Source organism: Scyliorhinus canicula, chromosome 16, assembly GCF_902713615.1.
Source record: "Scyliorhinus canicula chromosome 16, sScyCan1.1, whole genome shotgun sequence".
In the NCBI taxonomy this organism is placed as follows: Eukaryota; Metazoa; Chordata; class Chondrichthyes; order Carcharhiniformes; family Scyliorhinidae; genus Scyliorhinus; species Scyliorhinus canicula.
The window spans coordinates 87,850,031-87,861,760 of NC_052161.1; positions in this window are offsets into that span (position 1 = coordinate 87,850,031).

The following is an 11,730-nucleotide window of genomic DNA, read 5'->3' on the forward strand; positions in this document are numbered from 1 at the left end:
CCCCCCCCTCTCTCCCACCCCCTCCCTCTCTCCCTTACCCCCCCACCCCCTTCGTCCTCTCACTCCTTCCCCCTCTCCCTCTCTACCCTTTCCCTCTTTCTCTCTTCCTTTCCCTCTCCACTTCCCCTCCCTCCTTTTTCTCTCCCCTCCCCCCTCGCTCCCTCCGATATTGCACTGAAGATGGGATTTTATTACAACGAATGAGGACAAACTCTCTCAATGTACGGTGAAGGCTCCCAGAGCCGAAGAGCGAACATTATCAGCCCAGCCGAGTGGAGAGGGCGGACAGCGAGTGAGCCAGCGTAAGGGGACCAATGGAAAAGTCGTTGGCGGGAGCGAGGTGTGGTCTGCTGCCTCTTGCCAACAGAGCAGGTTGCCCACCAGCCCTGTGTCCGGACCCTCAAACCCTGGTGGCGGCGATCTTGTGGAACTTTACTCGAGCAGCTGCCACGTTCTGTCCCCTGCCGGAAGAATCCGGGATCGTATTATTGCCTGCGGACCACAGAACTCATTTTTAAAATTGTGCGGAGGTCATTGATGCACGTGTCTACCACACGCCGACAAGTCCCATGGCATGGGAGGACCAAGTGATTGAATCGTTGTAAAGGCTGTAGCAGTTACCCACCTATCTCCTCCAGCTCCGTTTCACTGATTGTATCTTTACTGATGTTAATCCAGCTCCCTCACACTGTCACTCAGTAACCCCTCTCCCCCAACACCCTGTGTTACTGACTGTATCTTTACTGATGTTACTTCAGCTCCCTCACACTGTCACTCAGTAACCCCTCTCCCCCAGCACCCTGTGTTACTGACTGTATCTCTATTGATGTTAATCCAGCTCCCTCACACTGACACTCAGTAACCCCTCTCCCCCAGCTCCCAGTGTTACTGACTGTATCTCTATTGATGTTAATCCAGCTCCCTCACACTGTCACTCAGTAACCCCTCTCCCCCAGCACCCTGTGTTACTGACTGTATCTCTATTGATGTTAATCCAGCTCCCTCACACTCACTCAGTAACCCCTCTCCCCCAACACCCTGTGTTACTGACTGCATCTCTACTGATGTTAATCCAGCTCCCTCACACTGTCCCTCAGTAACCCCTCTCCCCCAGCACCCTGTGTGACTGGCTATCTCTATTGATGTTAATCCAGCTCCCTCACACTGTCCCTCAGTAACCCCTCTCCCCCAGCACCCTGTGTTACTGGCTATCTCTACTGATGTTAATCCAGCTCCCTCACACTGTCACTCAGTAACCCCTCTCCCCCAGCACCCTGTTACTGACTGTATCTCTACTGATGTTAATCCAGCTCCCTCACACTGACACTCAGTAACCCCTCTCCCCCAGCTCTGTGTTACTGACTGTATCTCTATTGATGTTAATCCAGCTCCCTCACACTGTCACTCAGTAACCCCTCTCCCCCAACACCCTGTGTTACTGACTGCATCTCTACTGATGTTGATCCAGCTCCCTCACACCGACACTCAGTAACCCCTCTCCCCCAGCACCCTGTGTTACTGACTGTATCTCTACTGATGTTAATCCAGCTCCCTCACACTGTCACTCAGTAACCCCACTCCCCCAGCTCCCAGTGTTACTGACTGTATCTCTACTGATGTTAATCCAGCTCCCTCACACCGACACTCAGTAACCCCTCTCCCCCAGCACCCTGTGTTACTGACTGTATCTCTACTGATGTTAATCCAGCTCCCTCACACTGTCACTCAGTAACCCCTCTCCCCCAGCACCCTGTGTTACTGGCTATCTCTATTGATGTTAATCCAGCTCCCTCACACTGTCACTCAGTAACCCCACTCCCCCAGCTCCCAGTGTTACTGACTGTATCTCTACTGATGTTGATCCAGCTCCCTCACACCGACACTCAGTAACCCCTCTCCCCCAGCACCCTGTGTTACTGACTGTATCTCTACTGATGTTAATCCAGCTCCCTCACACTGTCACTCAGTAACCCCTCTCCCCCAGCACCCTGTGTTACTGGCTATCTCTATTGATGTTGATCCAGCTCCCTCACACCGACACTCAGTAACCCCTCTCCCCCAGCACCCTGTGTTACTGGCTATCTCTATTGATGTTAATCCAGCTCCCTCACACTGTCACTCAGTAACCCCTCTCCCCCAGCACCCTGTGTTACTGACTGTATCTCTACTGATGTTAATCCAGCTCCCTCACACTGTCACTCAGTAACCCCTCTCCCCCAGCTCTGTGTTACTGACTGTATCTCTACTGATGTTAATCCAGCTCCCTCACACTGTCACTCAGTAACCCCTCTCCCCCAGCACCCTGTGTTACTGACTGTATCTCTACTGATGTTAATCCAGCTCCCTCACACTGTCACTCAGTAACCCCTCTCCCCCAGCACCCTGTGTTACTGGCTATCTCTATTGATGTTAATCCAGCTCCCTCACACTGTCCCTCAGTAACCCCTCTCCCCCAGCTCCCTGTGTTACTGACTATCTCTATTGATGTTAATCCAGCTCCCTCACACTCACTCAGTAACCTCTCTCCCCCAGCACCGTGTTACTGACTGTATCTCTACTGATGTTAATCCAGCTCCCTCACACTGACACTCAGTAACCCCTCTCCCCCAGCACCCTGTGTTACTGACTATCACTATTGATGTTAATCCAGCTCCCTCACACTGTCCCTCAGTAACCCCTCTCCCCCAGCTCCCTGTGTTACTGACTATCTCTATTGATGTTAATCCAGCTCCCTCACACTGTCCCTCAGTAACCCCTCTCCCCCAGCTCCCTGTGTTACTGACTATCTCTATTGATGTTAATCCAGCTCCCTCACACTCACTCAGTAACCTCTCTCCCCCAGCTCCCTGTGTTACTGACTGTATCTCTACTGATGTTAATCCAGCTCCCTCACACTGTCACTCAGTAACCCCTCTCCCCCAGCACCCTGTGTTACTGACTGTATCTCTATTGATGTTAATCCAGCTCCCTCACACTGTCACTCAGTAACCCCTCTCCCCCAGCACCCTGTGTTACTGACTGTATCTCTATTGATGTTAATCCAGCTCCCTCACGCTATCACTCAGTAACCTCTCTCCCCCAGCGAACCGTTTTACTGACTGTATGTGCATGGTGCTGTTTCGATGAATTGTTCAAAGGGTCGAGTCTTCCCATGCCAGAATGCCTGGGATCTTGTGTTTTTAAAATTTGGTTGCTTTCTGGAATGTCCTCGATGCATGTGGTCAAATTCGTATCGTCTCCGCGTATGTCACTCTCTCTCGTTTCCCCTCCCCACTGACCCGCTGTCAGTTTGCCTGACGCCCTTCCCACTCTCGAACCAGCATGTCCCTTCCCCGATCCAGAACCTTCCGGAATGCCAGACGTGTTGACCAAAAAAATAAGAGGAGAGTTTTAAAAAAAACACAAAAAAAAGGTATTTTTCACCGATGCACTTTTGAAGTGTCTCACACTGAGATGCATGTGGCTGTTATACATGTATAAAGTTCATGTCACCTGCCTTGTTTTATTTAACTAGTTGTTGTGTGAAATCTTTCATTCTCCCTTTGCGCGTTTCACATTTCCCAATTTCCCACACCAGAGTTGATCACTGCCAGCCGGGATTAGAGATTAGATACCAACAGGAAGAGGTTTGTGTTAAAAAATGTCTCAGTCAGCGAGAGAGAAAGAGATATGGGGACAGAGAGACACGGGGACAGAGAGACACGGGGATAGAGAGAGACACAGGGACAGAGAGACGGGAACAGAGAGACACGGGGACAGAGAGACACGGGGACAGAGAGACACGGGGACAGAGAGACACGGGGACAGAGAGACACGGGGACAGAGAGACACGGGGACAGAGAGAGACACAGGGACAGAGAGACACGGGGACAGAGAGAGACAGGGACAGAGAGACACGGGGACAGAGAGAGACGGGGACAGAGAGAGACGGGGACAGAGAGAGACACGGGGACAGAGAGAGACACGGGGACAGAGAGACACGGGGACAGAGAGACACGGGGACAGAGAGAGACACGGGGACAGAGAGACACGGGGACAGAGAGACACGAGGACAGAGAGAGACACGGGACAGAGAGACACGGGGACAGAGAGAGACACAGGGACAGAGAGAGACACAGGGACAGAGAGAGACACAGGGACAGAGAGACACAGGGACAGAGAGAGACAGAGAGACACGGGGATAGAGAGAGACACAGGGACAGAGAGACGGGAACAGAGAGACACGGGGACAGAGAGACACGGGGACAGAGAGACACGGGGACAGAGAGACACGGGGACAGAGAGACACGGGGACAGAGAGAGACACAGGGACAGGGACAGAGAGAGACACAGGGACAGAGAGACACGGGGACAGAGAGAGACACGGGGACAGAGAGAGACGGGGACAGAGAGAGACGGGGACAGAGAGAGACACGGGGACAGAGAGAGACACGGGGACAGAGAGAGACACGGGGACAGAGAGACACGGGGACAGAGAGACACGGGGACAGAGAGAGACACGGGGACAGAGAGAGACACGGGGACAGAGAGACACGGGGACAGAGAGAGACACAGGGACAGAGAGAGACACAGGGACAGAGAGAGACACAGGGACAGAGAGACACAGGGACAGAGAGAGACACGGGGACAGAGAGACACGGGGACAGAGAGACACGGGGACAGAGAGACACGGGGACAGAGAGAGACACAGGGAGAGAGAGAGACACAGGGACAGAGAGAGACACAGGGACAGAGAGAGACACGGGGACAGAGAGACACGGGGACAGAGAGACACCGGGACAGAGAGACACAGGGACAGAGAGAGACACGGGGACAGAGAGAGACACGGGGACAGAGAGAGACACGGGGACAGAGAGAGACACGGGGACAGAGAGAGACACGGGGACAGAGAGACACGGGGACAGAGAGACACCGGGACAGAGAGACACCGGGACAGAGAGACACCGGGACAGAGAGAGACACGGGGACAGAGAGAGACACGGGGACAGAGAGAGACACGGGGACAGAGAGAGACACGGGGACAGAGAGAGACACGGGGACAGAGAGACACGGGGACAGAGAGACAGGGGGACAGAGAGACACGGGGACAGAGAGACACAGGGACAGAGAGAGAGACACGGTGTGGTGAATCATAATAGCATAATTCACACTTATCACACATGTTGTACCATGCCTCTGTAAGCTCAGCACACGAGCAGTTGTGAAACCCCCGTGGTAGTACCCCTGGAAAAGGTAAAGAGCCGCTCGTGAGGGGTCTGATTGGTGGCCGTACACAAGAGGGACCTAATAGCGTGGAGTGTGTCTGGGAGGACTTCTTGCCAATGGGAGATTGGGAGATTCCTGGACCGGAGGGTCAGTAGGATGGTCTTCCAGACCGTCGCGTTCTCCCTCTCCACCTGCCCGTTCCCCCTGGGGTTGTAGCTGGTAGTCCTGCTCGAGGCGATGCCCTTGTCGAGCAGGTACTGACGCAGCTCGTCGCTCATAAAGAACGAACCCCGGTCGCTGTGTACATAGCTGGGGAAACCAAACAGCGTGAAGGTACCGTGCAGGGCCCTAATGACTGTGTGGGAGGTCATATCGGGGCACGGGATAGCAAAAGGGAATCGAAAGAACTCGTCGATGACATTTAGGGAGTACACATTCCGATTAGTCGAGGGGAGTGGCCCTTTGAAATCAATAGCGAGGTGTTCAAAGAGCCTAGAAGCCTTGACCAGGTGGGCTTTGTCTGGTCTATAGAAGTGCGGTTTGCACTCCGCGCAGATCGGGCAATCCCTGGTGATGGCTTTTACCTCCTCGGTGGAGAAAGGCACATTTCGGGCTTTAATGTAGTGGGCGAGCCGGGTGACCCCCGGGTGGCAGAGGACATTGTGGATGGCTTTTAAGCGGTTGCTCTGCGTGCTGGCGCACGTCCCGCGGGACAGGGCATCTGGGGGCTCGTTGAGCTTCCCCGGTCGATACACAATATCGTATTTGTAGGTGGAGAGTTCGATCCTCCACCTCAGAATTTTATCATTTTTAATTTTGCCCCTTTGCGAGTTGTCAAACATGAAGGCAACCGATCTTTGGTCGGTGATGAGGGTGAACCTCCTACCTGCGAGGTAGTGCCTCCAGTGACGAATAGCCTCCACAATGGCTTGTGCTTCCTTTTCGACTGAGGAGTGTCGAAGTTCCGAAGTGGAGAAGGTTCGGGAAAAAATGCGACTGGTCTCGCTGCCTGATTTAGTGTGGCTGCTAGGTCTACCTCTGAGGCATCGCTCTCCACCTGAAATGGGGTGGATTCATCCACCGCCCGCATGGCCGCCTTGGCGATGTCCTCCTTGATGCAGTTGAAGGCCTGGCGAGCCTCAGCCGACAGGGGGAAAAGTGTGGCCTTAAATAGTGGGCGGGCTTTGTCCGCATATTGAGGGACCCACTGGGCATAATATGAAAAGAACCCCAGGCACCGTTTGAGGGCCCTGGGACAATGAGGGAGAGGGAGTTCTAAGAGGGGGCGCATACGGTCCGGGTCGGGGCCCAGGACTCCGTTTTCCACGACATAGCCGAGGATGGCTAATCTGGTTGTGCGGAAAACGCATTTCTCCTTGTTGTACGTGGGATTAAGCTTCTGGGCCGTCTGGAGAAATCGATTGAGGTTAGCATCGTGGTCCGGCTGGTCATAGCCGCAGATGGTGACGTTATCCAAGTACGGAAACGTGGCCCGCAGCCCGTACTGGTCCACCATTCGGTCCATTGCTCGTTGGAACACCGAGACCCCATTTGTGACGCCAAAAGGAACCCGGAGGAAGTGGAAGAGGCGGCCATCGGCCTCGAACGCCGTGAAGTGGCGGTCCTCTGGGCGGATTGGGAGTTGGTGGTATGCAGACTTCAGATCCATCGTGGAGAAAATACGATACTGGCGATCTGATTCACCATGTCTGCAATCCTGGGGAGGGGATACGCGTCGAGGAGCGTAAACCAATTAATGGTCTGACTATAGTCCACGACCAGGCGGAATTTTTCCCCGGTCTTGACGAACACCACCTGAGCTCTCCACGGGCTGTTACTGGCCTCTATGATCCCCTCACGTAGGAGCCTCTGGACCTCGGTTCGAATGAACACCCTGTCCTGTAGGCTGTACCGCCTGCTGCGAGTGGCTAGGGGTTTACAGTCCGGAGTGAGATTGGAAAAGAGAGGAGGGGGGAGATTCGCAGCGTGGCTAGGCTGCAGATAGTGAGTGGGGGTAGGGGTTCGCCGAAGGTGAGGGTGAGACTCTTGAAATTGCATTGAAAATCGAGTCCCAGTAAGAGTGGGGCGCAGAGTTCGGGCAGGACGTATAGTTGAAAATTAGAGTAACTAGCGCCATGGATCGTTAGAGTGCCGACAGAGTGTCCTTGGATGTGGACAGAGCGGGAACCCGAAGCGAGGGAGATTGTTTGCCGTGCAGGAAAAACAGGGAGCAAACAGCGTCTTACCAGATCTGGGTGTACGAAGCTCTCGGTGCTCCTGGAGTTGAAAAGGCACGGTGTACTGTACCAGTTGATTTGGACCGTCATCATAGAGTTGTGGAGATGTTTTGGGCGCGATTGGTCCAGTGTGACTGCGTTGAGTTACAGGTCGTTGGCGGCTCGGTCGGCTGCGCTGGGAAGGCCCCGCGATGAGTCGCCCGCTGAGGTCGCAGTCTTCAATCAAATTTTCTGAGTTTGGAGAGGATGGAGCCCAAGATAGCGGTCCCCGTGGATCGCACGTGGCGGGCGCGTGGTGGGGGTCCGCCAAGATGGTGGCCCCCATGGATTGCACGTGGCGGGCGGGGGCGGAGTCAGGGTATAGGCCTCAGCATTCTGGGGCCTGCGGGCCTGCGAGTGGGGAGAGCGGATGCTTTGTGCTGCGGGAGGATTAGGGGCTGGGGCCTTCCTTGCCAGACACACTCTGGCGTAGTGACCTTTTCACCCGCAGCTGCTGCAGGCTGGGCGGCCGCGCGGCGCAGGCCTGGGGCAGTCGCTGGTCGGGGGCCCATGACGGGGTCGCGAAGTCCGCAGGAAACAAGGTGAGGCAACGAAACGAGACCTCCATAATTGAAGCGAGTTCAACAGTATCTTCTAAATTTTGAGCCCCTTTCACCAGCAGTCGCTGGCGTACATAATTTGATCTAAGGCCTGCAACAAAGACATCGCGGACAGCAAGTTCTCTATGTTCAGCAGCATTTACTGCCTGGTAATTACAGACCCGGGATAAGGCTTTTAAGTCTCTTAAAAATTCTTCTCGCGATTCTGTGGGGCGCTGGCGGCGAGTAGTAAAAACATGGAGTGTGTAGACCTCATTGACCGGCCTCAAGTACATTCTGTCGAGTAGGGCCAGGGCCTCTGTATATGAGCCGGTACAATTTAACTGAGTAGATATACGATGGCTCACCCTTGCGCGCAGTAGGCTGAGTTTCTGCTCCTCCGTAGTTTCTGTAGTGCTTGCTTCAGCCAGGTAGGCCTTGAAACATCTGAGCCAGTATGAAAAGATTTCTTTCGCCTCTGCATCCAGTGGGTCGAGTTCCAGTCGATCAGGCTTGAGGGCTGATTCCACAGTCGTTCCTTACTGTTTCTTAAGACGATTAAATTGATGGTCCATCAATTCACGCAACACGTGGTTAGAAGTGAACAGTGGTTTTAACCGTCTGACAACAGAGCCTGCCTGTGACGAGATGAACTCTAGATGAACTGGGAGGCAGGCTCCGACTGCCAAGCTTTATACAGCCAGTGGGGGGGGGGGGGGGAGGAGTCAAGGGTGGAGCCCAGTACAAACTTCTGTACATTCCCAGTACACCTCCCCCTAGGGGCAGAGCCGCGCAACTGCTCGTGTGCTGAGCTTACAGAGGCATGGTACAACATGTGTGATAACAGTGTGAATTATGCTATTATGATTCACCACACACGGGACAGAGAGAGACACAGGGACAGAGAGACACAGGGACAGAGAGACACGGGACAGAGAGCCACAGGGACAGAGAGACACGGGGATAGAGACACGGGGACAGAGAGACACAGGGACAGAGAGAGACGGGGACAGAGAGACACGGGGACAGAGAGCCACAGGGACAGAGAGACACGGGATAGAGAGACACAGGGACAGAGAGACACAGGGACAGAGAGAGACGGGGACAGAGAAACATGGGGACAGAGAGACACGGGAACAGAGAGACACAGGGACAGAGAGACACGGGAACAGAGAGACACAGGGACAGAGAGAGACGGGAACAGAGAGACACAGGGACAGAGAGACACGGGGACAGAGAGACACAGGGACAGAGAGACACGGGAACAGAGAGACACAGGGACAGAGAGAGACGGGGACAGAGAGACACAGGGACAGAGAGACACAGGGACAGAGAAACACAGGGACAGAGAGACACAGGGACAGAGAGAGACGGGGACAGAGAAACACGGGGACAGAGAGACACGGGGACAGAGAGACACGGGGACAGAGAGACAGGGGGACAGAGAGACACGGGGACAGAGCGACACGGGGACAGAGAGACACGGGGACAGAGAGACACGGGAACAGAGAGACACAGGGACAGAGAGAGACGGGGACAGAGAGACACAGGGACAGAGAGACACAGGGACAGAGAAACACGGGGACAGAGAGACACGGGGACAGAGAGACACAGGGACAGAGAGAGACACAGGGAGAGAGAGACACAGGGACAGAGAGACACAGGGACAGAGACAGACGGGGACAGAGAGAGACGGGGACAGAGAGAGACACGGGGACAAAGAGACACGGGGACAGAGAGAGACACGGGGACAGAGAGACATGGGGACAGAGAGAGACACAGGGACTGAGAGACACTGGGACAGAGAGAAAGAAATATGGGGACAGAGAGAGACACAGGGACAGAGAGAGACGGGGACAGAGAGAGACACAGGGACAGAGACACAGGGACAGAGAGACACGGGGACAGAGGGAGACACAGGGACAGAGAGAGACACATGGACAGAGAGAGACGGGGACAGAGAGAGACGGGGACAGAGAGACACGGGGACAGAGAGAGACACGGGGACAGAGAGACACGGGGACAGAGAGAGACACGGGGACAGAGAGAGACACAGGGACAGAGAGAGACGGAGACAGAGAGACACGGGGACAGAGAGAGACACGGGGACAGAGAGACATGGGGACAGAGAGAGACACAGGGACAGAGAGACACTGGGACAGAGAGAAAGAAATATGGGGACAGAGAGAGACACAGGGACAGAGAGAGACGGGGACAGAGAGAGACACAGGGACAGAGACACAGGGACAGAGAGACACGGGGACAGAGGGAGACACAGGGACAGAGAGAGACACATGGACAGAGAGAGACGGGGACAGAGAGAGACAGGGACAGAGAGAGACGGGGACAGAGAGAGATACGGGGACAGAGACACAGGGACAGTGAGACACGGGGACAGAGAGAGACACAGGGACAGAGAGAGACACAGGGACAGAGAGAGACGGGGACAGAGAGAGACGGGGACAGAGAGACACGGGGACAGAGAGAGACACGGGGACAGAGAGACACGGGGACAGAGAGAGACACGGGGACAGAGAGAGACACAGGGACAGAGAGACACAGGGACAGAGAGACACTGGGACAGAGAAAAAGAGATATGGGGACAGAGAGAGACAAAGGGACAGAGAGATACGGGGACAGAGAGACATGGGGACTGATGCACTATCAATGACCACAGAAACGAGGATGTAGTCCGAATTGAAGGCTTTAATCGACAAGATGTTTCCCCAGAAGCTCAAGTACAGAAAAGGAAGCTGCAGGGGAGACACGGGTTCTTATACCCCGCCTCAATGGGCGGAGCTACCTTACATTCTGACCAATGGGTTACAAACCATTGGGCCAATGCGCAGCGAGCTTTCTCCACCAATGGTGGCTCGGCACTCCCAGGTACCGTAGTACCTCTCGTCATACTACCACATTCACCCCCTGTTGAAAAAAACAACCGGGGGGCGGGGGCTGCTTGATCGTCCAGCTATAACTGGCGGTCCGTGCGGGTGGAAGAGCATAAGTGGTAGTATGATTAGTGATAGGGTACTGCACTTCTCTCGTACGGCGGCTGCCCACTGGCCCGTAACTATTTACAGAGACATCTACAGTTCTATAATTCTGGCAATAGGTTGTGTACATGTCACATTCAAAAGAGTCCATTAATAGTTCATAGTGACTCAATCAGGCGGTCGGGAGCCTTGGTTGTCCTTTGCGATCGACGGAGCTTCGGCGGAGACGTCGATGGAGGTGCGGGCGTCTGTGACTCCGGGAGTGTGGATCCAGTCCCCGTAGCAGCTTCAACACCCCGAGATGGCGCTGGTGAGGATCGTCGGACCGGGGTGGGGCCGTCTAATCCTCTAGGTGGCGCAGGTGAGGGTGTTGGCGGACCTGGGAGGGGAGCGTCTGTAGAGTGCAGTTATTGGCGGGTGGGCCCGGGCATAGCCTGCGGGAAAAACGATTGTCCAGGGAAGGGGGCTATGGTGAGAGGTGCCGGTGGGGGCGTGGGTGGGGCTGGTGGCGAGGGCGATGGAGGGGATCCGGTGGGCGCCAGGTCCCGTAGAGAGACCGTGTCCTGTCAGCCGTCGGGGTACTCCACATATGCGTATCGCGGGTTAACGTGGAGCAGTTGGATCCTCTCGACCAAGGGGTCCAATTTGTGCCCCCGCACGTGTTTGACAGCCAGGTCGGGAGCGGGGTCCCTGAGGGAGACTTCCTGGGGAAGA